This window comes from Pseudorca crassidens, chromosome 1 (assembly GCF_039906515.1).
Source record: "Pseudorca crassidens isolate mPseCra1 chromosome 1, mPseCra1.hap1, whole genome shotgun sequence".
Classification (NCBI taxonomy): Eukaryota; Metazoa; Chordata; class Mammalia; order Artiodactyla; family Delphinidae; genus Pseudorca; species Pseudorca crassidens.
The window spans coordinates 25,469,484-25,493,737 of NC_090296.1; the positions used below are offsets into that span (position 1 = coordinate 25,469,484).

Sequence of the window (24,254 nt, forward strand, 5' to 3'; positions counted from 1 at the left end):
TAGGGGGCGAGCTTTGGAAGGGACGTTTCTACTTTTCCAAGTCTCCCATCCACACACGAGGGTCACATAAGGAGAACACAGCAGGGGGATCCCAAGAGCCTTCTCCTTTCGGCGTTTGGCACAATGATTCGCCCCTGGGGCATCCTACCCCCCATTTGTCCCCTTTCTCTGGCAATGACGTAACCCTTTCTCCCTGACCCCTCAAGGTCAGCCCCAGGAAGGGAGAGGGACATAAGCTACGTACAACAACCAGCATTTTGCCCCAAGGATTTTTTTTTCTCTTAGGAAAAACGTTTTCCAATTTCACATGTAATTGCTCATAAAGAGGGACACACCTTTAACCAAAGGAGAAGGGAAAATGGCGTCCGATAGTTACGACGGCTGGAGCCCAGGAGGGCACAGGGGCACAGCCGCTATCCTGGCCGAGGGCGAGCGCAGCTCCTCAGGGGCTGCAGAGCCTCCCACAAGGCCGGGCCACCCTCCCACGCGGGTGGCTGAGGCCGGGGCGAGCAGGGCCGTCCTCCCCCACTCTGCCCAGGGCTCCCGAGGTGGCCAGGGAAGCCCTCAGTCTGGCCCACCTCATCCCTTCTCCCCTTTCCGTCCGCAGCCGCCCGCTCGTCCTCCATGAGCACAGCCACCCACGGGCCTGCTCTGGCGAGCGCGGCTCTCCCACGAGGCTTGCCGCCGGAGACAGGCGCCTTCTCCCCCCACCGTCTTCTCAGCTACCCTGAAAACTCCGTCACCTTCTCACCCCCACCAAACACCGCCGCTCTTTGCCTTCCTCCCCCACGAGAGAGGGAAGGGGAGCCTCCCTTCCCTGTCGCCCCCACACCTCCCCAGAGCCCTGCGCGCGTCCGTGCCCACCAAGCACACTCACGCAGCACGAACAGGCAGGCACCCCCTGCTTGAACCGCACGCACCATGTGGACAATCCGTGTTGTCCGACTGGGAGCACACCGGCGTTTGACAAAACACAAACACCCCTCCAGCCCTCACCCAAAAGGCAACACAAAGGCCACCAAGAATTTTAAGACCAGACATCAGCCGGAGAGCGAGGGCTGGGTAGGACAAAGACATCACTCCAGACTCCCCACGAGCCACGACAACTCTGGGAGATTCTGCAGTGCCCTCTGGCTTGACACAGCCCACTGAGCAGAGCTGGGTGTTGGTGTGTGTGAGAGCATACATATGTGTGTGTGGAGAGGGGGCATCTGTCTCTCTATTGTCCAGGCATCACATCTCCCCAGAGGTAACCCAGTCCAGACTCTGCTTTCCCCGTGTAACCTTCCTCTGATGTGCCGCAAACATATATTACACGGATGGTTAAATTGGATCATTATCACCGGGTGCTTATTTGGCCAAAAAAAAAAAAAAAAAAAATCATTAATGTCATCTACCCCCATTCCAACCCCCTTCTTATGAGGTCCCCTCCCCCAAAGACTCCAACATGCTAATCCCATGAACTGCGACACACCACAGCTTTTGGTAAAGAATAATGGCGAGGAGAAAGAAGAGAGCGGTGTGGGGAGAAGACGTGGGTATCGTTACTGCATTTCCCGTATGAAGACGGGTGGAGAGGAGCCATGGTGGAGGTAGGGGTGGGGACAGCCGTAAAAGGGAACGAAACCAAACGAAATCAAGCCCTTGATCGCCTGTGTCTGTGTGAGAGAGTGTGTGTGCAAGAGCGTGTGCAAAGTGCGTGCGTGTGTAGATGTGCCGACTTAGCCCTCCTATCAGAAGGCTGCATCCGTGTGGCATGTAGGAAAGGCCATCGCACCACTGTTGTGTTGAAAAAAAAAAAAAAAAGAGCCGCAGAGCCATCAGAATCAGAATTTTCTCATCCAGACAGAAAGGACTAAAGGAAAGGGGGAGGGGGTATATGGGGGTAGGGGAGAGCGGTGTGTGTGCCAATGGAAGCAAGAGAACAGCAGAATTAGGGGAGGATAGAGGGGGAAATTGGTGGTAGGGCGGAAAAAACTGCACACACACAGAGACACAAACACACACAATACCCAAACGCCAACCCCACCGCTCCACTGTGTATCCAAGACTGACAACCCGTCGTCCCCCATCTCTCTGCTGCCTCTCTGTGCCCCCAAAGCTGGCGCCGATGGATTTCTGTATCTCAGTTTTGCAGCAGTGGGCTAATTACAACCAAGCCCCCTCACCAAATTAACCCCTCCCCTCCTTCTCCTTCTTTCTCTAAAAGGCCAATTGAAGAATAATGTGTTTTTAGAGATAATGGATTTTTTTTTCCCAAGGAACGAGAGAAAGGGGGATGCAGGACAGAAATTCTGCAAGCCGGTGACTTCCGACCTCACCTCCGTCTCTCCTCATGTCCCCATTTGCTGTAGCATCTCATCTACCATTTTCCAACCATCCCCTTACCCCCCACCACCCAAAAGAAAAGACCTTCCTACCATGCACATCGACAAATACATCAACCGCCACCCAATCTCAGTAGCCGATCTCAAAACCCCAAGCATCAAACCACCTCGATACATCCTTTCCCTTATATAAGCAGCAAATCATCAACACGTTCAGTAGAAACGCAGCATTAAAATCAACAAAAAAGGAGGCCAGACCTCCATCAGACCCCTAATAATTAATAATAGGGAGCTACCAGAGCAGCAAAGATGCAGTTGTCTCTCAAAATCTAGCATCCCTTTGATTTCTGGCCCCCGCATCTTAAGAAGCAATTTTTTAAAATTATTATTTCACTAGAAAGGACCGGAAAGCTCCAGAAAAGACCATTCGCACAGTCCGATTGTTTTTAAAAAATTAACCCAGCCCTGTTGCTCACTTTAATAGCGAACTTCCAGCGTCCAGCCTTTTTCCCCTCTTCCAGAAGGAAGACTGGCTCGCCAGATGAACCCCAGGCTGCAGAAAATGGGCCAAGAGCCCTTACTCTCCACTCCCCAACCAAAAAAAAAAAAAAAAAAAAATCAAACAATAGGAATGTCTCTGCACAACCAGCACCCGTCTGAAATATCGTTCGCCCCAATATGACTGAGGCAGATTAAGCCAGAAGGTTAAAAAAAAAAAAATACCAGCCTTGCTGTGTCTCTCTCTTCCCTCCATCCTTCAGCCACGTACCCAGTAGCCCTTAGGTAAACTTGCCCATCATAACCAGCGGGACCATTTTAACTTGAAAGGCGATGCAGAAGCAAGCCCTTGAATGATGATGGGAGGCTCTACCCAGAATGGCAAATTCATAAAGGCTAGTTCTTCAGGCTCCCCAAACATAACCTCCAGGTGCCCCCAGATAGACTATCCCAGGTACTAAGTCACCCGGCGCACTGGGAGTTCAAATTTCCATTGGAACCTTCATCACAAAGGCAAACGGTCATCTGACCCCCCGAAACTACACGGTCCTCCAGGTGTGACAAGGAGCATCTCTCTCCCTCCAGGGCCGTCCACAGGACCCAGAGCAGAGGAGGAATTAAGAATGTTGGGGTGGATTGTGGAGGTAAAAGAAAACTATCTCCCCAAGCGGGAATGACCGGAGGAAGCGGGGAAATGACAGCTCCCCTTTTCCCAGCTCTCCTATCTTGTCCGACTCTGTCTAGCTCCATCCTAGCCTAGCTCTGGATGATCTCTGACCTTTGTATTCAAACAAAACATTTTTAATAATGATCAGGGAAGAGAAATCCTACTTTACCTAAACCCCAATAATGGTTATCAAAAATAAAATTTTCTCACAGCATGATGATATTTCTACATCCAAATCCAAAGAAGAATGCATTTAATGGAAGAAGGGAGAAATTTATTTCTTTTAACAAGTAATCACAGGGTAAGTCACCTGCAAAGCAGCCGAGCCCATAGGTTGGTATGACGTCACTGGCCTAGGAAGGGATGGGGGGGCGACAGATATTTTTCCCTTGTCATCAAGATGATGTTTCTAAAGCAGTTAAGTTTTGTGGTTAAAGAGAGAGGGAAAGAGCTGAAACTCTGGGTACAACACAATGCCTAGAAAAAAATACATCGAACCAGCCTTTAAGGTCACTGAGAGCTTACAAAACCCACAGTGCTTACACAGAGGGGAAGTTTTCAGGCAAGCCTGCTACTAAATCATTAATATAAACAAATGGAAGGCAGAGAAGGAAGATTCCCTTCTAGCGGATCCAAACAGGAGTGCTCGCACACACGCCACACACTCCCTTTTCACCTTCTCTGAGTATGCCCACCTCCACAGCAAGATAGCAGGACTCCAGCCTGAATCTTCAGACTCAAGATCCACCTCCTCACACATCTTCCAAAAAAAGAAAAAAAACACACTCACACACACACACACATACACACCCTTCAATTCCTCAACAGCTAGGGAAATCCCTATCTCAGTTCAATTTTCTCTTCTTGTGATCCTCAGAGCTTCCCTTCTTCTCTTTCTCATTTGAACTAGCCCCTTCCCCAGAAAAAAAAAAAAAAAAAAAAAAAAATGAGGGGAAAAGTGATCACAAAATGCAAAAAAAGTATCTGCCCAAAATGAAGTGACAGGTACACGTCACTGCAGACTAACAATCCAAGCAAATAAGAGAAAGACTTTAAAAAAGATTAAAAATCTAAAACATTCTCTGACTTTTTCAACATCTGGAGCAAAAGGACCCAACTTCCAGGAGAAACTGAAGGAAAAGAAAGGCAGTTGGAAAGCCATTCCCATGGTCAGCCAAGGCTCTCCGATCCAGCCTTCAAAAAAAAAAAAAAAATCTAGGTTGGTCGCTCCCAGCTGAAAACTTCTACCCTCTCAGGAGCGACCTCTTCCCAGAACCAACAAGAAGCCCGAGTTGTTTCACATGCCGCTTGCCTTCCTTTCCCCCCACATCTTACCTTTCCAGTTGAGCAGAAGATTTGGGGTCTGTTTGTTTGTTTGATGTTTAATCAACTGAGTTTGCTGGGTATGTTTCCTCTTTGGGGAGGTTCAGATCCCGGAATCTTTCGGTCTCCTTTTCTTTTTCTTTCTCTCTGGGAGGGAGTGGCGGGGAAGAAGGGAGGGGGTGTTGGAGGTGCGAAAAGCAGGTCCTTGGTGGCTCGAGATGCTGGCGGCTTCGAGAGGGGAGGACACACTCCCTCTCGCTCTCAGTGAGTTGCATGCGAGAGGAGATGTGTAGGGCTGCGCTCTAAGCCTGAGACTGCCGGAGGAGCCCAGGAATTTCACGCACTCCAGAGCCGGCCCCTCCCTCTCCCACACAGACCCCGGCATTTAAAGAGACAGCCAGGCTGCCTGGCTCAGGACTTCACCTCCTCCCTGACTGTTTTTCAAACAGCTGAGAAGATATCAACTGGGAGGGGCACTGTGCAGCCCCCTGCGACTAAGAGGCAGTGTCAGGAGCTCATTTCTCCCTTCATCCCAGCCTAGGAAGGGTCTTCGCTGGATCTGGAGCAGGAATTAAAGACAAAATCCTCATTTACAGCTTCAGTAGCCTAAGCCACTTCCTCACTGGGGAAGATGCATGTGTCTCACTGCAGAATGAGGACCCTGACCTACCAGTGTGCCTCAGTTTCCCTGAGCAGTCACTCCTCCTTACAAAATTAGGGCAAGCCCTGTGCATCTGGTGGAGGCTGTAACTAGGACACAAAGCCATTCCTCTGCAAGCCCTCTGAATGCCTGCTTAAGACAAGACATAGCGCGGGGGACTGGGGACACACATGAAGGTGACAAATGGGGCTTCCCCTCCAAGGGCTCCTGGCAGGGAAGGCAGACAGAGGCACAGCCCACCCTATCTTTGGGGGCAGAGAGCTAAAAGAGACAGAGGCAGGAATCAGGCTCTGTGTTGGATCAGGCGGATGGTTCCCTTCTGTGGCTCGCACCCTGAGCTCAGGGCGTTGCCACTGCACACCCAAACCCTTCAAAGTCCATCAGCAGTTTTGCCAAAGTAGTCCACGTTTGTGAAAACATTTCCCCAGTCAAGCCTAAACAAGGGATGGCTGTCAGTGGCACCAAACACAAGGTTCTGTTCATCATCAGGCCCTGGTGCCTCACAGTGGGCTAACCAGCCCTGCCCCTTTCTTCTCCTGCCTCCCCTTTCTGAGGGCTGCATGGCACATGGTCCTTCCTCCGGCCAGCGCCAACGGCAGGAAAAGCCGCTAACAGCTGTTGAACACTCACCACGTGCCAGCACATGGGTCAGGTCATTCAGTCCAGTGAGCTTGCTGCCTGTTGACCACTGAGGTCCATTTTACAGTTGAGGAAATCAAAGCTTTATGGAGGGTCCCCTAAGGTCACACAGCAGGAAATAACCAAAATGAAGTTGAACTCATGTGTATCCAACTCCAGAGCCTGCCTGCTCAGCCTCACGTTATATTGCCTCCTTTTCAGGGAGGGTAGTAGTCCTTCTATTTCTGCCCTTTACCGGACATTCTTCCAACCATCCTAGCAAACTTGAGGGCATGTGTACTCAGCCTTATTCTCACAGAAAACCAAACAAGTAGGTCAACTTTCCTGCCCCAAGGAGTCTTCTATGCTTTGGTGGAAGACAGAGATGTGTTCCTATAAAGCAAGGGAAAAGTAACAGTCATGAAAGCAACGTAAAGGAAGCTCTATGGGACTGTCAAGAAGCAGATGATAACATTTTTTTTTTGCGATTTGGGGGTATAAAGGCAAGCTTGGTAGACTAAAGCGGCATTTGGGCTGGGCTTAAATGGACACACGCAATTCCAGCATTACCAGTCTACATTTCCGTCTGTTTTACCTTTCAGATAATAATCTCACTTCCTTATATTTCTTTGGGTCCCCAGTCTTCAATACCTCAATGGTACCCAGCACATAATCGATTAATTTCATGTATGACACCTCACCTTTCACCAGTTTATGCTAGACCTGAAATGCCGTGTCTCCTGATCTATATCTTCCTTACCTGGCCTTCCTTGAAGTCCATGTACCTTATTTGTTTTCAGAATGTGGAAGGGAATTTCAGAGGACACAGTGCATGGGATTGGTCAAGCTGTCTAGAGCTCCTGTGGGAAGAACAATGTAAAGGATCACCATGATCCAGCAGGACACTGGAACTAGCCAGGGCAGCTATAGACTCGCCTTTGGGAACAGCAGGAAGAGACCTAAGGGGCCCCCCGGGGAATATGAGGGTATAAGCCCAAAGGGAGAGTCTGAGGACTCACTGCCCTGCAGATGTCACCTCCCATGGGACTCCTCCAGCAAACAGCAGCTGTGGAAGGACATTCCCTCAAGAAGTCCACTGCATGTCTACAGGACGACCTAGGGTTAAAACACGTACCTGGATTCCAATCCCAACTTGACCACCTAAATTTCGTGTGATGTGAATAATTTTTTTCCCTCTCCAAGTCTCAGTGTCTTCACCTACAAAATGGAGATAATGCCTATACTTACTTCATAGGATTGTTTCGAGAATTAAACGATAAAATACATGCAGAACACCTGCCCCACTGAAATGTTTTAACAAATGTCCACTACCTTGGCCCAAGGGTCTGCCTCTGCCCCTGCATGGGGTTATTAACTTTGGACTGCCCCTATAGTTAGCATTCCTTTATTTCATCATTTAATTTTTAATATTTTAGCTTACTCTGACATCTGAGGTACTATCATTTCCTTGTTTTTAGTCCTTTTGCTTTTTACCTACTTCACCTTGTATACTTTGAGTATACTTGTCATTATCACTTTATTCCATTTAGTAGTTTCTTGGGCTTCTCAAGTGTTATTTACCTTTCAATTACTCTGGGGTATCCTTTTAGTCTGCCTTTTATTCTGAAATCTTTGGGCTCATTTTATCCCATTCCTCTACAGCATTTTAGCTAACTACCACTCCGCTCATTCTCAGTGATCCAGCATTCCCTCAGATAGTTCTGGATTTATGAGGCTGGATACGTACAAAAGAGCAGAGATGGACAACAATAAAGACAATAAGACATGTAATGCAACCATAAGCATAAAGCAACATCAGGTGTCCGCCCAAATGATGGTGCCACACCAGCAATGGTACTGATTTTTTTACAGAAAGACTCAATGGAAGCAACTGAAGGCTTCAGAGACCCTGGCCTTTCACTGCTCTCACCTCTGTCCTGAGCGGCGAGGACCACAGTCAGAGGCCATTAGGTTAAAGGTTCCCTGGTGGACCTACCTTCTTCACTTGACTCTGAGGCTGCTGCCTTCACTCAGGTCAGGAGGAAAACAAAATGGGACAGGGACTCTCCCAATTTTTCTCAAATGTGCCAGACCAGTGCTTTCAGAATGGAACAAGGAACAATTTTATTACCAATCAAAAGAATAAGTTGTCCATGACATTCTGGGGAAAAAAGTCAAGTTGATATAATGATGAGAATGACAGTAATAATAATAAACACCACCACCAGTCTGGGCCTCCACTTGGTAGCATCCTAGTTAAGATCCCAAGGCTCTGCAAAGAGCACATCTAAGTTCAAATCCCAGCTGCACCATTTGCTGGCCATGAGACCTTGGCCAAGTTATTAACATTTCAACTCTCAGCTTTCTCATCTGTGAAGTGGGAATGATAATGATACCATCCTCAAACATTTCCTGTGACAATTATATCAAAAGCACCTGTAATAGTAAATGGCACTTGGAAGGTCCACAATGGAGTATCAGTTATCATTATCAGAGTGAGATTTAAACTATTTAATATCTGAAGTGGCATGGCAGCAGCCAATCAGACTGGAGGCTGGCCGTAAGCAAATGGTTTGATCCTAACAGGACATACCAGCTATCAGCCCTGATCGTTAGCATTATTTTCACCTGCCTGGTACTAAGGTAAGCACTTGGCATGCGTTATCTCGTTTAATCTTCACAGCAAGTTGGCTTTATGTTATTTATCGAAATATATGCAATTGCATATTTATAAATAAGACTATGCCTATAAAATCAGGGTTATAGATAAAAGACTTAACATATACCCTTCTGTTGCCCTAATCACTCTTGGTATGTGAATTTCAGGTTGCTTTGGGAGTCTTTTACCTTCATTACACAGGTTCTTTCTTTTACTTACTGATTCTCTCAATAATCTTTGGGAAACAATGATAGTGGTCAATGGCCTCAGTTTCTTCATCCATTAAATAGGTATACGTACTGTCCTCTCTTTCTGAGTTCCCACTGCTCTACCCTAACACACCCTAGGAATATCAAAGGCTTGTCAAGCCAAGACCAAGTCCCCAAAATTGCACATTAGACAGTTCTGCTAATCCCCAGCCAGCACTGCAGTTGAGTCAAGGTCTCAGATCCCCGCTTGCCTTGCTCCTGAGCAGATTGCGAATTCAGCCTCAAATGCTATTGGCTCAAAGCGGTTCATCCAATGCCACTTTCGAATATCCCTTACCCTCTTCTCTCCTCTCCTCCCACAAGAGCTGGGCTGCATTGCTGCCTCCTGGAGTTTGACATTCCGTCACCCACGTGACGGTGTTTCCAGTGGTATTAATAAGTGACTGCTTATTAATTAGTATTATTAGACATGCACTGTGCAGTGTAGACAGTAATACAGAGGGGCCTGGTATCTCCAAGGAGAGAACTTATACAGAAAGAGTTAAACCTGCAGTCCAGCAAGAGGACACGGCCAGCAGTGAGTCAGGGGGAGTCAAGAGCAACACTCCCCAAATTCTGCAAGCGGCACCTAATCCAGAGAACTGTTCGTCACAGGATGGAAGAACACGTGGATGTGGGATTTACAGGCGTGTGAGGACATAAGCCCAAAGGCGAGCCTAAGCATTCAGGCCTTGAGGGGGTTAGTTCCCAGGGAATGTTTCTAACTCCAGGCATCCCTTCCACCAGGGTATCAGCACCCCCTACCCACCCACCCCCAAAGAGGCTGCAGGAAAGGCTAGCTCCCAGGAAGGCAAAAAGTCTTTAACTTCCAACTCCAGTGGGGAACCCTCTACCCTCATTTTCTTTCCCTGCTTCCTCCATGGAAATAAGATATTCTCGGGCGCTTGCAGCAGTAGAAGCCTCTCAGCCACCTCCCTGAATTCAGCAGCCATTGTCAGCTGAGAGGAGCCAGCCTTTGGGACAGGACTGCCGATTCCAGCCTCGGGGAGATCCTGGCTAGGACGTGCAATGGCATCCCTGCGCTGCATCCTTCTTCCCCTGAGCACCCAGGAGCAAGCAACTTGACTAGACTGATGATGCAAGAATATCTCACCAGAAACTTTACAAGAAAAATGCTAGAAGGAAACTATTTCCTCCCACGCTGATAATTTTCAGAGCAATTCTAGAATTTCCTGCTTGGGGATCACATTTTAATACGGTCCAGATATATTTGGAGTGTTTAATGGGTTTGAATGTTTGAGTGGCAGGGAGTTACCTATTAACGCTTGATGGTTGCTTTAAAAAAAATCATCATTTGCTCCATTTATGACAGAAGTTCTTGTCTGTTTTAAACTTCATTCCTCCCACCAGCTAGGTAAGAGCGGACAGCTGGCACAGGCCACTTTCAGATCGAGTGCCGAGAGGGCAGGACTTGCATCTCCGCATAGTGTAGTGGCAAAGGGCGTGAACTCCAGCTCCAGACCGCACAGGCTGGAATCCAGCTCTACAGCCCACAGGCCACAGGACCTTGGGCGAGTTGCTTGACCATTCTGCACCTCAGTTTCCCCTTCTATGTAATGGGGATCACAATAGTTCCTACCTCAATAGAGTTGTTAGGAGGATTAAGTGAGCTAATATTTTTAAAGTATTCAAACAGTGGTATTCACAGTGTAGAGGCTATGTGTGTTACTTAAATAAAAAATGAAACAACTTCCCATGGGCACTACTTCCCAGGAGGCCCTTAATAAAAGCTTCCTAACAATGGCAATGGTGATGTGCTGGTTCTAGAAAATCTCAGGATCACGGGCAGGAAAGGTATCCATTCTGCTATCATTCCTGGAGGTTCAAGCAGCCCCAGTTCTGGTGCCATTTGCCCTGTGTCCCTCCCCAGCCCCTGCTTCCCATCGTCTCTCCCTCTCCCTCTGCTGGACGGCCCTCATATCATCCCTGCCCCTTCACACTGTAAAGCCAGCTCAGCCCGGGTGCAGGCAGGAAAGGCGGCACCAACAGTGATGATCTTGTGGAGACTGAAGCGCGCCCCATCTCCATTCCCATCCCCAGCAGCAGCCATTCTCTCGGACCCACGCACCAGGACTATTCTTAAATGATATACTTTTGCCCGGTTGTGGAGGAAAAAAAAAGAAAAGAAAGAAAGAAACACCCTCCTCAGGATTCAAGCTGAAGATGGAATGATTGCCAAATGCTAACAGCTTTTCAAACAGGCCGCAGTTAAAAATATGTCTGAAATGGTTTTAACTCAAACTCAAAAAATAGCTTAACCGACTGTGGAGCTGTAGGCAGTAGGGGGTGGGGAAGCTGACGAGGAAGAGGGATTCCCTTCAGAGGGGCCCAAGGCAAACCCTCCACAGGGACATAAGAGAGGTGCCTGGCTTATTTCTCCATGGGAATAATACCTTTTGAAAACACAGACCAGATCTCCAGGAAATGTGGTGACACCAGAACGCTTGAGCTGCTCCCTACGAGGAGATACTCCTGATATGGGCCAGACTATGTGGCTTCCTGGACCTTCACGACGCTCAGCGTGACCACAGCTGCACCAGCATTGTCTCTAAGCGGGTCAGCAATGCAGACACTCAGCTCCTACCCCCACTCCAAGCCCAGCAGACCTGCTGAATCAGAATCTGCACTTCAACGAAATGCCCAGGTGATTCAAACTCAAACTCCAATGTCATGGGTGTTACCTTGAACTCTGTCATGACACCTCAACCCTAAAAAGGATTGGATTCAACATATTTCTCCCCATTTACTTATGAGGAAACTGAGGTACAAGGAAGGACTCATCTAAGGTCACCAGCTGAGTCAGGCTAACAGTATCATCCACAGTTCCATCCCCTCCCCGAGGGCTTTAAGTCCCAAATTAGGCTTCATCATCAGACTAGCTGAGGACAGCAGAGAATTTCTGATGCTTTCTTTCTAGCGGCAAAGGACCTAGAACATAAAACAACAGCTTAAAGCAACGTTTCTCCAAGTAGGTTCAGTAGGTCACTATCCCTATCAGATACTCTGAAAGACTCTATTGTCAAATATGATCAGAAAATCCATAATCACACGAATATATTTGAGTCTCTGAGAAGTCTCGCAGAAGAGAAACTTGCTTAACATTGTTTAATATAATGTTCTCCAAAGTTACTTTACCACAAAACCCTTTTTTCCACACAGGAGACCTGTTAATATGAATGACATCATGTTCTGAGAAATACTAGCTGGGATTCACCAACCAGTCACGTGCTCAACCATTCAATCACACGCTCAACCAGTCTGCCGGAAAGCAGAATGTTTCATGATGTTTTGTAAAGGTGGGTGCAGGGGGAGGAGTTCCTTTTATAGTAGCCCCCAAAACATCATCATTCAACCTGATATTGATCACTTCCTGCAGCAGGGAGCTCACTACCACACAGAGCAACCCAACTCATCGCTGGATGACTCCAATATTTAAAAACGTTATTACATTAAGCCGGAATCCTCCTTCTTGAGCAACAATTGCTTAAAATTTATCTTCAGCACCAGTGTGCATAGGGATTTGATCATTGTTTCTAACAGTTACCCTTCACACGCAACTCTAGCAGTAACAGACTAATAAGTCTGCTCTGTCCTCTGCAGTCTAGACCTTCAAATATTTCTCAGAATCATAGAATTTGGAGCTTAAAAGTATTTTAAGTATTACCTAACCCAACCTTTTTATTTTACAGATGAGAAGGCCATGTCCAAGAGCAATCACATTCCTTGCCCGAGATCAAACAGACAGTAGAAACTTAACCTGGGAGACTGGATTTGAATATAATAGGGTGCTTGTGTTCTTTCCTTAGAAGGAGAACTTTCTTTCCTCACAAGGAGCTCCTGGGTGTTTGAGGTTCATGTTTAACCTCCAAGGCCCATCATAAAGAATCACACAGCCTCCTGCATCCTTCCTCCTGGTACCCCTTGCAGATGCCACACTGGGGGCCAGATGACTCACAGAGCTCACCCAGCGTGGGGAGTTGTGTTCCAGCCTCTCCCCTCCTGGGGTGGCCAAGCTGGGACTCTTCTTCACCTCACGCTGCCTCCTCACCGTCAACGCCATCTGCACCCTCCTTCTCAAGGATCACCATCTGCTTTCCTGATACCACTCAGCCACCCCCAGCACTTTGCTTGGTTCCCTAACCCACTGCTTGGGCCACTCTCCTTGTAACTTGTGATTTCCCTTTTTTCTTCCCTTTCCACAGTCTTCATCCACTCATTCTTTCACCTCCTCAGCCCACAACTTCATGAGCTTGCATGCGTACAATCTCCTATTTCCTCACTCTCTCTCATGCCAAGCCCCCACTAACCTAGAAATTCTATCAGAGCCCATTGCTTGGGCTAAGATTTTGCTGCTAGGCTATATATGTCTGCTGAATAAATAAATGAGGTTCTTTCTTTCTGCTGTTCTTCTATGCCAACCTTGCCTCGCATATTCTTTAACATCATCACATAAGCCCACTTGCCCCTCTTCCTACTAGTATACTCCCTTCCTACAAAGCAGTTAAGGGCTGGGTACACACTAGGGGTTAGGTAAATGCAAAGCGATAGTACTAGGTCACTAAGAAATATTCCTAAAGATGACTACTGTTCCTTTACTCCCTAGACAGGAGGGCAGTGATCACATATATGTAACCATACATAGCATCTAAAAGTTCTCAATAAATACGTGATAAATGAATTTTTTTTTAAAGTTTGGGCACTTATGAAGCCCATAATGATTTCCACTTGTTTAACATCTATTCTGTGCTGGACATTTCACATATATTATCTCGTTTAATACTTTGAAGAGCTATAAGGCTGGGGCAAGAGGTTCGGGGAAGCAATTCAGATCTATGGCATTCTGGCTTCCATACCTGTGCACTTCCCTCTTCCTCTCTGCACCCACAAAGGTATCCACCAAAAGGGTCCAACGCTGGATCCCTCATTTAAATGGAGATTAGTTTCAGTTCCCTACTTTCTTTCTCTCCTTTCTAATCAGTAGTTCTCCTGTTCTCTGACGTTCCCTTTCCCTGTCTACAACTCCTTGAGAAACCCTTCCCACCCTTCCCATTCTTCACCGCCCATTGGACGTGTGGCAAATACAGGCATCAGCAAACAAAAGTTTTATACCAAAGGTCGCTCTGGAAGCAAACTGGAGCCCTATGTGAAGCGTAACTGTGAGAAACAGATTTCAGTGATTAATGCCCTATTCATACTGGAGGTGAAAACAGATTTTAGGCCATTGTTGACTAAGAAAATCTCAAAGTGTGAAAATCTGGCATGTAACTATGGGGAACAGGGAATCATCCTCTTCCCCCACCAAATGCTCTGAGGCATCTGCTTCTAAACTCTGAATTAACTGGTTCAAGTCTTCTCTCTTCTTTGCAGCCTCTGGTAATAAGTTGGCACTATCAATGCCAAACACTGGAAAGAAAATTAAAAGTCTAGAAAATCAACCAAACATGGATGAATCACCTCTGAAGCACCCAAATATATCAACAGCCTCACATTTTTAGTTTTCGAAGATTAACCCTCCGTTTTGCTCTTCCACGCCCCATCACCTTATCTCCAGTTTGTCTTCTAATTCCTGTAACAAGTGTGAGTCACTTCAAAAGCTGATGGTCTCCACCCCCTCTTAGTTTTATTGCTTAGGCCTGAAGCACATGTAGACCATGTTGCTGAGGATGGGCAAGATCTCTAGACACCAGGGGGGAAAAAAGACAAGATGCCCCTTTTACTTCCTGGAAAAATCAAGGAAAAATGATGACATGCCCATGGTTCAAGCTAACTTCCTCACCCTCCTAAATCACACGCCACGTCAATCTCTAGGGTGAATTGACATGCAGAACAGCTCTGCTGGAAGGTGAGACATACCAGGCTTACAAATACAGCTACCTAAACCTCTTTGCTTTGGCTCCCAAGAGCTGGGGACCCTTGCTGATTGGAAATGGTCTCTTCCACTAGGTCTCTTTTTTAAGCTGTATGTTGACTTTTTTCCCTTTTTAAACTTCTTTTTAAACTTGCAAATCTCTCCTAGTCCAGAGGACTTTATTAACTCTCTCCCTTTCTCTGGATTTTCCTCCAAGAGTCTACCAAATTATTCTTGGGCCTAGATTCATTTACTAACCATATCATATTCCAAGTAGACAGAACACAGTAGTAAACAAGACAAACAAATCTTCTGTCCTCATGTACCTTATATTCTAGTAGGGATAAGGAATAGAAAATAATAGAGCACACAAACACATGAGATACTTTCAAAGAGTGATAACTACTATGAAGAAAACAAAATCATAGAATTTTATAAAAGTAGCTAGGGGAAAGAAGAACAGTTTTAGACTGCATGGTCTAAAAGGCTTTTCTGGAAACAAAAGGTTTTTTTGACTTAAATCTTGACTAATAAGAAGTATCCCATCATGAATGAATACTTTCTTTCAGGATGATAGGACAAATATTACTTGGTAAAATTCCAGCTAAAAGATAAGTAAAATTTCAGAAATAGCATTAAGGTGCATCACTCTTAGAAGTCATTCTATAAAATGAGGTGAGAGACGTTTGTTATAGAAAGGACATGAGAGCAGGGGAGAATCAAGCCATCCAAATATGTTTCTTACCTCAGGGAACATGTAACCACTTCCCAGGAATTTGTAAGCTTCAGGTTTTTATAGCACAGTGGTTAAGAGAATTGACTCTAGAAGCAGACTGCCTGGTATCGAATCCTGGCTCTGCAATCTACCAGCTGTGTGATCTTTGGCAAGCTATGTAACCTCTCTGTGCTTCATCTTGCTGATTTATAAAATAGTTATAATAATGGTACCTACCTCAAAAGGTTGTTATGATAATTAAATCATTTAATATTCGTAAAGCACTCATAACAAATCACTGAATGTAGTATGTGCTGTATAAGTATTACCATCATATTGTCAGGTGCATCCTTTTATGAGCACCCGTGCACACATCAGCATCAGGCATTCTCACAGCACACTCCTCAGGGCAATCAGTGCAGAGAGCCCTGTGCACATTGAGGGACCCTGATCCCAGCAGGAAGCTGATTCAAGCCTAAAGAGACTTTCTCTCTTTACAAAGTCAGAGATGGAGATTTAATTCATATAGAGTTGTAGAGGCCTCTGATTCCTTTAGAACCCACTCAAGTCACACAGTGGTTCATGGGAGTCACAAATGGAGCCCCAGTATTCCCATGACTTTTCCCCAGGTCTCTTCTTGGCTATAACCATTAACTGAAGTCCAGAGTGGTCAGTCACCAAATAACAGTAGTTGTTAGGGGAAAAGGGCAGCCTTCCCAGAGTCACAGCTCATCTAATTCCTGTGTGAGCTATAAGCTTGTCCAAGGTTTAGCATCTAGCGTATTGTCTAGCATATCAAAAGTGCACCCAAAATATTTGTGGAATAAATGAATTGTGGCTCTTTCATTATGTTTGTGCTTCAGGTGGACAATAATATACACCCTATAATTAATATAAGCATCTGCTTTCTTTCCCTCACCACTAGGAGGAAAACTAAATAAACGAGGCATTCTAAAACAATCAGTTGGCATCACAGAATAAGAGCAAATGTGAAAGTGGTCGTTAGTTTTTAGGGTGGACGTTCATTCAGCAATTCCTCAACAGCTTGCTACTCTGGTTTTATCTCAACTCTCCTGTGGGGCAATCATTATTAGAGTAGTTTGTGGACAATTTCCCCTCAAATTCCCTACAGAAGTGTATTGCCTGCAGAACCATGGAGAGCTCCCAACAGCTTCCCGTTCGGCAGAGCAGCCTCAGTTTTCTCAGGACCACGGAGAGCGCTCATGCCGCTCAGCAGGTGTGCGGGACTTGCCATCTTTCACAATCACTGAGAACTCCACCAGGAATTGCAGACTGATGACCCCTAGTGAAACCGTCTCCACTGCGATTCAAATATTGGAATGGGGTAAAAGGTGACTGGGGTAAAAAGTGTCCCAAAGTCCAAGAAATAGCCAGAGAATCTGCTATCCTGCGGTATGACTCAGAGCAGGCCTAAGGACAGCAAACTAATGATTGCAGCTACTTTGTGCCAGATCGGCATTTTTAGTTCCCTTTCCCCCACCCCCCAAAGTTAAATGCCCAAGGTGAATTCAAAACCTGCAGTCCAAACTGTGATCAGATCAACGTGGCTGCACCAGACGAAACTGATCTTATCTGAATGGTGACTTTATCCACTTTGGAGAGCAGAACTCATGACAATAATAAGGAGAGACAGAAATAGGAGGAAGAACAGTCACAGCAGAGCCAGGAAAGAATTCACTTTACTATCATTTTGGAGGATTAATTCTAAGCTTCCCTCCTATAAATGTCGTTTTTCACTTCAGCAGGAGGTCTGGGGTCTGAAATTATTCTAGCCAACTTGCAGAATGCACCACTTTGAACCTGATTTGCAATGCATTTCTGCTTCCTCCTACCAAGCGCAATGATGTTTGCTTAATGGTCACCTGGCCCCCTGCATGCTCCACTCCCCTGGCGTGAGGAGGTATACACACTGGAGGTCAGGTGGGAGAATGCAGTTGTTAGGAAGGCCTGAGAGTATGTAGGTAAGGAGATACGGTGTGAGCTTACAAGCACAAAAAAGGTATACAGACTCTCACAAAGAATAGGATTGCATGGCTGCAAGGGGTAGAGGGAAGGCAAAATGTGCTGAAGCAACCGTGTGCGCTTTAAATAATGTATTACATCTAGACCTGGACCCGCCAGGTCCCTTACCCACTAGCCAGTTAAAGTGAGAGGATTATATAATTACCTGGATCCTCCTTAATTGGATGTACTAAGTCTTTCCAGTCTCGTCTCCTCAGCAGCCCCCTAAATTCCGGCCTCACTGTATTAATTGCCTTTCTTCAGACTTGCTACATAATTTTACACCTGCATGTTTTTATTCATGCTGTTCCCTCCTCCCAAAACTCCCTCCTACTTCCTCCTCTCCATCTCCCCATTCAGTTAAAATCATATTCACGCTTCAAGGCCCAGATCAAAGGCCACCTCCTCCACAACACTAACCCCTAACTCTCCCCCATAATTATTATTCACTCCTTCACCTCTGTCCTCACAACAGGCTATTTTTAACTCACATTAGAGCTATTTGCTTGCATGTTTCTCTCCCCCTCTAGACTGTAAACTCCTTGAGAGCAGCAGGTTTTTTTTTATAAACTTTTGTATTCATGGCAGCACACTGGAGTTTCTTGATCATGGGTATATCATAATACATTTTTAAGTAAATGAATGATTTTTTTTAATGTAACAATATACAGCAAAAACCAGAATACCTTCCTCAGTCACCTTTTGCTGGACGTTTGTACAATAACTTGGAAATGGTCGAATCCTTCCAGGTGCTGATTTTCTTCCACCAGCTTAGCAATCAGGAGACGGAGGAAGAAGAATTGACCGTAAGTCTCTAGTGTGCCTGGCTAGGGCTGCATCCACAATCCCCAACAATAAACAGGATGGAGCCTTTGCCTTAAGATCAGAGCGCTCTTACTTGTGCCACTCTTACTTGTGCCACTGGTGACATCTCTCCAACTGATGGTCAGATTCTGGACACTACTTTTGACCCCAAGGTGCTTACTTGATATTTCCTACCCTAGCAGACTTATCTGAACTTAACTTCTGGACTTTTAAGAGTTATGGTCTCTCTGACTTTACAAGTCCTAGCTTTCCCCCCCAAATTCATACTCCTTCCTACCAGTTCTCTACTATGCTCTGAACCCCAGGTCCCGGATCCTTCAAAGCACCTCTGTGCCAAGTGCCAATGCATCAGCCCGGAGTGGCTGTATGTGTGAGTGTGGATGTGAACATGACGAGACACAGCAGCATGTGTGTACAGTTGTTTACACTCAGCCTCACTCTGTGTGTCATTATACAAAGGTAGGAGTATACTCCCATTAGGAACAGGGCACTCCTCAAATCCTCCTGGGAAGAATGTTGATAAATTTGATGCCAGAGAAATGCCTCCACTGCCTCTCTCATAAACTTTCTACCTAGGAGCAATTGTCAGTTCCCAGGACCTGCATCATCCACATCTGGCACTCTTAGAATTGAGTCTGACCATGGGAGGAGAGAGTGGAGGTTGCCGAGTCTCATGTGGAGTTACCTCATCCCTGGTGTCCTCTGGAAGATGCCGGTGCTGAGCTTTGTTTTCCAGTTTCCCCACTCCATGTACCTCCCATGACTGGCTTCTTCAGGTACCACCCCCATATCTTGCTCAATTCCTTTCAGATTTCTCGGCTGAATCTTGATGGGTGGATTATGACCTTTCCATCTTGCTCAGCCCACTGAACTCTGTGTCCTTTGATTTTCATTTATCCGCTCCCTGAGTCTTGAGCTGTAAGTGGGCTCTGTCTTCTGGGTTCGTCCAAGAATACTACCTTTCCTGCCCCTGACAAGCTGAGGAACATGCAGGGCACTTGAGATGAGAAGAGAAGGGAAAAGTAACACCATGCTCTAATAGATGCAACAGTCCTGCATCCTGAATGATCATTTTGTCTCACTTTCTAAAAACTTAGTGGTTAATTTCCACTGCTCCATGATCATCTCTCATGTTTTCCCCCAGTAGCCACTATTTCTGCCAGAACCAAAGGAGTTAAAGAAGCAGCCAACATGTAATGCAAGAAGTATAACTCTGAGTTTGAACTTATCTCTACTTCTTTGAGTTCTGGGACATACCTATCTTGAGCCTCACTTTCCCCATCTGCAACATACTTAACCCAGGACTCTGATGACTGAACCAGGCAGCATAAGTGACAATGTCCAGGACAATGCCTGGCACGTAAGAGAAACAATTTGTTCCTGAGCCCTGCGGAGCTGCCCTCAAGGATTCTATGGTTAGTGTGGACTTGTGGCAGGTGGGGGCAGCAGAGGGCCACTGGGGGAGTGGAAGAAAAGGTAGGAGGCCCAGGTCTTCCGAATCCTTGGTTCTGGGAGACAGGTTCCAAGAGCAGGCATCTCAAGACAGGTCAGGTCCTCTACCAAAGAAATACAGGAGAGAGAGCAGGTAGGTACACAGAGGCCTACCTGAGATAAGAGAGGGTCATGAGGTCAAGATGTCAAGAATTCACGAGAGAATTGGCACCACGGAGCCAGCCATGCCAGCTGGAGAGCCTGCGGTGCCAGACAGAGAGGTCAACACCCTGCAGTTACAGAGATTTAGTGGCTTCTCAGAGCTGCCACACCACTGGAAACAGGTTTTCCTTGGCCTCAGCAAAGGCAGCCCACATCAGCAAAACTATTTTGTTGGGGGAAATTTTTTTATATATATATAATAATTCACACCCTTAGCCAAACTATAAAGATTTAAGAGTTTCTTCTGGCCTGATAATGTCCCTGTCTTGAGGCACTTGCTAAAAAGCTCATCCTTGCAGCTTCTTTGTCTCTTATTCCCAAGCTGCAAAAATAATTCTCAAAGAGGCTGCCTCAGGACCCTGGGCCAGGTGTCAAATGTCCACCCTCCGAAATCATGAAGGCACCTGAAACTGTTTCATCATATGTAAAAAGAGGGGACTGGATAGGGCCTTTTTCTTCTTCTAAAGCCTATCAGAGTCTAAAGCTGAAAGCTTTTCCTTCATTCACCGTGTACTAAGTGGGAGCTCCACTTTGTGCGACCCCCTTTGGTGATGACATCACCTTACAGCCAGGGACCCCAGGTGGAGTATTAGAGCTGGAGTTCAACTGTCCCCAGCATTGACTCCTGGGGCTTTGGTGCCATTCAGGCCTTAAAGGTGTACCTACCACATATGCGTCTTGCCAAAACCACCCCTAGCTGCACATTAGTACCACCTGGGAAGCTTTTCAAAAACCTATCTATGACCAAGCTTCCATCACCAGAAATTTTTATTTTATTAGTCTGAGGTAGGGTAGGAATAATGATCAAAATATCTACTGACCAGTAGGGCATGAGCCCAGCCAGTCAGATGGTTGCTGGCAGGACGTCATACCTGCATGTACACACTAAACGTCAACCCTATCCCTGGGCCCCATTATCAATATGTTTAAAAAGCAGCCCAGGTGATTCTAACATGCAGTCAGAGGGGAGAACCATTGGGCTAGACTTTGCCTCTGAGTAAATGTGCAGTGACCGAAGACTCCTCCATGAATGAGAACGGCTCACAGACAAATTGACCTAAGACGCTCTCTGCACTAGAAAAGCAAGCAAGGAGATGAGGTTGTGATCACAGGACACACACAGAGGATTCCATGGTCTTTGAGGGCAGGGACAATGTTACCTCTCTGTCTTCGACCCTCCAGTGCCTCTCACAGCACCTGGCAGGCAGCAGGGGGTCAGTAACATCTGATGATGAATGAATAGCACTGACCCTCCGTGGGCTTCTGTCATAAGGCTATATGATCTACACAGCCCCACGGAGGATGCATGACCAGAGTGCAAATACTGCTCGTGCACCCTGTAATTCAGGCTGTACTTCCACTGGCTGAAGGGAGGGGGCGCTGTCGCTCATCTCTCACATCAAGCGCCTGCAGGGCATCACTAAGCGCTTAGGAGAAAGTGGGGCCCCTGTCTTCATCCAGCCACCCCACCCCATCATTCTCCTGGGTCGAGGGGAGCTTGCTGTGCGGGTGTGTTTCCAGCCTCGGCAGCCAAAGCCTGTGATCTTGTCTGCAGGAATTTGGAGGGCTGATTCAGCTCTTCCTAAGTCCCCTGGTCTGCCCCTGGGCCTGCTGTCCCAGCCTGAACCATGATGGCCCCTCGTCTGGGCTTCTCCTGCCGCTCCCCTCACCCCATGCAGCACTGACCCACTTCTGCCATCTGCGCCATGGTGTGGGTCTTTGGCCGAAACGGAAAAAAAAAAAAAAAAAAAAGACGGCCATTTGGAATCTTAATGAGACCAAGTTCATTTCATTATGTTGTCATTTCATATTTCACCGCTTTGACGGTGAAGGCACAGGAGACCCCAGAGGGCCTTTCTGCTTTGCACACAGGGTGGAGAGGCAGGAGAAGGAAGGGGGTACATGACTGACAGGAGACCACGCCCCCTCCATCACCCTCTCTGCCCACACCAAAACCAAAGTAGGGGGAGGGCTGGTCCTTTCCTTGGAGACCGGTGATGACAGCCAGATACAGGAGGCTGAAGGAGCACCTTTCCTTACAGAGGGGCTCTGATCAAACCGGGGCAGGAAGGGAGGAGCCCTCCTCAGTGCCGAGCTCTAACATGTTCTCAAGTACAAACAGAGCTGGCCTCGGGGCATCATAGAAATTGCCATTATGAATTCAGATGGCGCACCAGGGGGTGCCTCGCTTTCTATTATTGTGGTTGGTCTCATGAGCCACTCCAGCAATAGGATCTCAAAAGTGCAAGTGCTACCCCCGGGGGCACCATTAGAAACACATTATTTTAAAGCACCACAATAAAGCATGAACTCAAACAACTTCATTGAAATAAAGATTAATATGGAACATGTGTTCCTCAGCCTCCTCCCACCCACACACCCTACAACCCATGCCTTGCTCCCCTGCACAAACACCTGGTAGTCCACTCACTAGACCACCTGCCCAGCCTGCAGTTCAGGGCTTGCTATGATAGGAGACATGGAACTTGGGTGAGCCTCAGGAGACAAGGACGTAGGAAGGTCAAGCCACGCCAGGCACAAGGGGAAGCAGCAGAGAGACCACTCTTGAGATTCCAGGCCCGTGAGCCAGCGGGATGCAGTGTACAAAGGCCCGGACTGGAGTGGAAAGTCCTGCACCTCGCCAGATTCAGCCGCTAAGGAGAGACATTAACCCGAGCACATCATTTAACCCCTCAGAACCTCAATTATGTTTTCGATAAAAGAAAACTAAATGTCCTTCCTTATTATTCCTGTTTCACAGGGTTATGGTGGGGATGAAACAAGGTAAGGCAGGTTGTATGAAATGTCACTAAAACCAGAACATACCATCTCAACATAAGATACATGCTACGTTTTATTGTGCTTCACAGATATTATGTTCTTCACAAATTGAAGGTTTGAGGCAACCCTGTGTGGAGCAAGTCTATTGGCGCCATTTTTCCAACAGCCTTTGCTCACTTCATGTCTCATTCTGTGTCACATTTTGGTAATTCTCACAGTATTTCAAACTTTCTCATTATTATTATGCTTGTTACGATGATCTGTGGCCAGTGATCTTTGATGTTACTATTGCAAAAATATTACAACTCGTTGAAGGTTCAGATGATGGTTAGCATTTCTGCAATGAAGTGTTTTTTAACTCAGGCATGTACATTGTTTTTTAGACATAAGGTCATTGCACACTTCATAGACTACAATATAGTGTAAACATAACTTTTATATGCACTGGGAGACTGAAAAATTCACGTTTTTTTCAATATTTGCTTTATTTCAGTGGTCTAGAATCTAACCCACGATAATTCCAAGGTATGCCTGTATGCCCTTCTGCAGGGTGTGGTCCAGGGAAAGGGCCTCAGCTTCTCTGGCCACTGAGCAATAAGAAAGCAAGTAAGGCCCACCACCGGCAGATACAACACCTTCCTCTTGGCTCGGCCCAGCTGGGGACTGGGGGGGCAGCCAGGGCTTGGACACTCTGGCTTTTTTTTTTACATAGGCCCAGGAGACACAGGCAGTACAGCAGAAGTGGACAAATGAAAAAGAAAACAGATGACCTTCTACTAAACAAGAGCAAAGGGACTTCCCTGGTGGTGCAGTGGTTAAGAAGCCGTCTGCCATTGCAGGGGACACGGGTTTGAGCCCTGGTCCAGGAAGATCCCACATGCTGTGGAGCAGCTAAGGCCATGCACGACTACTGAAGGCCACGCTCTAGAGCCTGTGCACCACAATGAGGGGTAGCCCCGCTCGCTGCAACTAGAGAAAGCCTAAGCACAGCAACGAAGACCCAACGCAGCCAAAAACATAAATAAATAAATAAACAAGAGCAAAGAGAAAGAGGAGATGTGCTCCCGGAGAGCAATAGGAATCAAAATGATCTTACTGAAAGTCATCATCTTCCCTTCCACTAGACAGCATGGAGTTCTTTCCTTACAATCTCTAATCTCCCTGGAAGGGGGGTCAGAGACAGCCTTCCCTCTGTAGACCAGATGAGGCACAGAGAGCTTATTGAATCAGGAGAGAAAACCAGGGACAGAACACCCAGATCCTGGCCTCTAATCCAGTCTCCCTCCCTTAGAACCTAGGTCTTGAAGAGGGTATTCAGAGGTAGTTCTCATTTAAGGGAAACTGTGTAATCAGATGGGGTTGCCTACAATGAATTAACGGACAGAAAA

At 46.7% G+C, this 24,254-nt stretch overlaps 1 protein-coding gene and 1 pseudogene across 13 annotated transcripts in view; one reads left to right on the forward strand and one right to left on the reverse strand.

The window, feature by feature from the left end:
- The window catches only part of NRXN3 (neurexin 3), a 1,691,100-nt gene extending 1,685,988 nt beyond the window's left edge, over nt 1-5,112 (reverse strand). For 12 of the 13 annotated variants that reach the window (XM_067729075.1, XM_067728964.1, XM_067728949.1 and 9 more), the window contains exon 1: nt 4,828-5,112. The gene's annotated coding sequence lies outside the window, so the exon portion shown is untranslated. Of the gene's footprint in view, nt 1-2,803; nt 3,059-4,827 lie in introns of those variants that run through there. The other variant, XM_067728939.1, reaches the window with a different exon arrangement.
- Nucleotides 1-24,254, forward strand: part of LOC137231468 (cyclin-dependent kinase 1-like) — a 172,624-nt pseudogene that overhangs the window by 59,632 nt on the left and 88,738 nt on the right.